Source organism: Panthera pardus, unplaced genomic scaffold, assembly GCF_024362965.1.
Source record: "Panthera pardus isolate Hobbes unplaced genomic scaffold, ASM2436296v1 HiC_scaffold_6, whole genome shotgun sequence".
Lineage (NCBI taxonomy): Eukaryota > Metazoa > Chordata > Mammalia > Carnivora > Felidae > Panthera > Panthera pardus.
The window spans coordinates 65,100,576-65,103,029 of NW_026526991.1; positions in this window are offsets into that span (position 1 = coordinate 65,100,576).

Here is a 2,454-nt window from a genome sequence, read left to right on the forward strand (position 1 = left end):
GGGAAAAAAATTCAGATAACACGTAAAAAAGCGGTCTCACAGGAGCCAGTCTACCTTTAACCTTGCCGAGCTTAGGCTTTAGAGCACTCTTGTAGGCTCAGCGAATTGTCCAGGAATGCGAGGAAAATGTAGCAGCCCCCGTCCTGCATCGGAAGCACCGACACCCTCTAGCCCAGGTGGTGGTCCTGGGGCCGCGGGCGGGGCTGAAGGGCTTCCAGGATCACCTTGCCTGCTTGGGGGAAGTGGGCGACAACTTCACAATCACTTCGGCCTGTGGAGTAGGGTGGATGGGAGAGGGAACTAGGGCGGCGATCTGGCAAAGCTGCCCAGGCAACTGGGAGAAGCTAAACCAAGAGAGATCAAAGGGCTGGAGCTCCCCAAGGGCGTGTCCCAGGCCAGAAGCACCACTTGTGCAAGAACTTATAGTAAAGGGTTGTGAAGCTGGTTAGAAAAAAAAAAAAAAGTTTCAACACTATCAACTGTTTAAACTCGTTTTTTACTAGTTTATCTAATATCTCTATAAAAATAGTACAAAATTGACATATGAAGAGGCAAAAGTATGCAGCCAAAAATGTAGAAAAAGAGAGCTGATAGTGGTTGCCAGGTAGTTTAAAATGTTCTTTTTTTTTTTTTCCTGGATTGTGTGATGTTGTTTTGTCAGCATTTTAAAATAGGCAATGATTTTTTTCTTATTCTAAATAAATATTGACTTATTATATAATTTTGTATTCTGTTTCTTAAATGCAGCCCCAGAATTGCATATGTTTTAGGCTGCACAGAATATAGATTCACCCCTGCCTCTCATTTTATTTTTTTTAGTGTATTTTTTAAGGCTTGCTTATTTATTTATTTATTTATTTATTTATTTATTTATTTATTTATTTTGAGGAGGTTGGGGGAGCATGCCTGTGGAGGAGCAGAGAGAGAGGGAGAGAGAATCCCAAGCAGGTTCCTTGCTGTCAGTGCAGAGCACCCTCCCTCTTTGGGGCACAAACTCACCAACCCTGAGGTCATGACCTGCATCAAAATCAAGAGTCAATGATACTTAACCAACTGAGCCACCTGAGCACCCCCTGCCTCTCATTTTGTAGATGAGGAAACAGGTCACTGGACAGAAAAGGTTCTGGCAAAATAAGGCAAGAAATTTAGATTAAGCATTGGATCAGTAGAGATAAGATCAGAATTCAGGATTTAGGAAATAACTTTCTAGAAGGATAAAACAGTTATCTTTTTTGTAAAGAATACAAATGTGCAGGGTATGATTCTCAGTACCCAACTCAGGTATGCAATAAATATAATTTCACTTTCTATAGTACAACCCAATATTTATCCTGAACCTCATTCCATCAGAGTGGGTGAAAATGTACTATTAGACTTCCTTGGGGTTTCTCTCCCTACCCCACCCCAATTTCTGCTGCATTTCTTGGGTAAAGTGCTTGGGAACAGGGCCTATCTGGTTCCTGGTCATCAACCCACACAGGTTGCTGCAGAGGTTTTTACCTTTGTACTAGTGCAGCAGCTCTATATTTCATGCCATAGTTAAGGCACAAGAAAACTTTTGTCAGGCTAATGCTGAACTCTCTGCCTAGAAGAATAAGTTGCTAAGGATTTGGTCTGCATGGTATTGACGAACATAGGTTATTCATTCCCTTTCTGGCTCAGAGTCTCTCATAAGGTTGCAGTGAAATGTCAGCAGGAGTTGCAGTCATCCAAAGACTTGACTGGTGCTGGAGGAATTCCAAGGTGGCTCACTCATAAAGCTGACAATTAGGTGCTAGCTGTTAGCTTGGAGGCCTGAGTTCCTCTGCATGTGGGGTCCTCCTTAAGGCTGCTTGAATGTCCTCACAGTATGAGAGCTGGCTTCTTTTCTTCTTTTTCTCTTTCAGAGTGAGAAATCACAGTGACAAGGAGAGCTAGATGGAAACTCTCTTTACAACTTATCCCCATAAGTCACATAGCAATCACTTCCTTTAATGACAGCCTATTCCAAGGCTCCTGCTTTGGGTTGTGTGCCTCAGAGGGCCTCATACTTTGTAGGGCCTTCCTGAAAATTTTCTAGGTATCCCTTATGTGCCTGGAACCAGCCAGGGCCAGCATTGCTATCAAAGCTGAGCCCAAACCAGGCCCTGAATGAACTCTTGTCCCAGTTTCTCTCCTTCATGGAATTCCCCAATCCCAGGTTGCCTGAGGAACTCTGGAACTCATGTCTATAGGGTTATCCCAAGGCTCTGAGACCAAGTCTCAATTTTAAGAGAGCATCTTCATGAGCCAACTACTCTTACTGGCCAGGACAGTATTCCTTTTGGGGAATCAAGTGAGATTGAGTCTCCAGGTTGGCACTGACAAGCCTATTTGTGGTCGCATAGAAGATAAGTTCAGGCCTCTGGACTACAAACAGAACTTCACCAGCTCTTGGACTTGAGTCATGTGTGTGGGTCCCTGTGTTGATCCTCG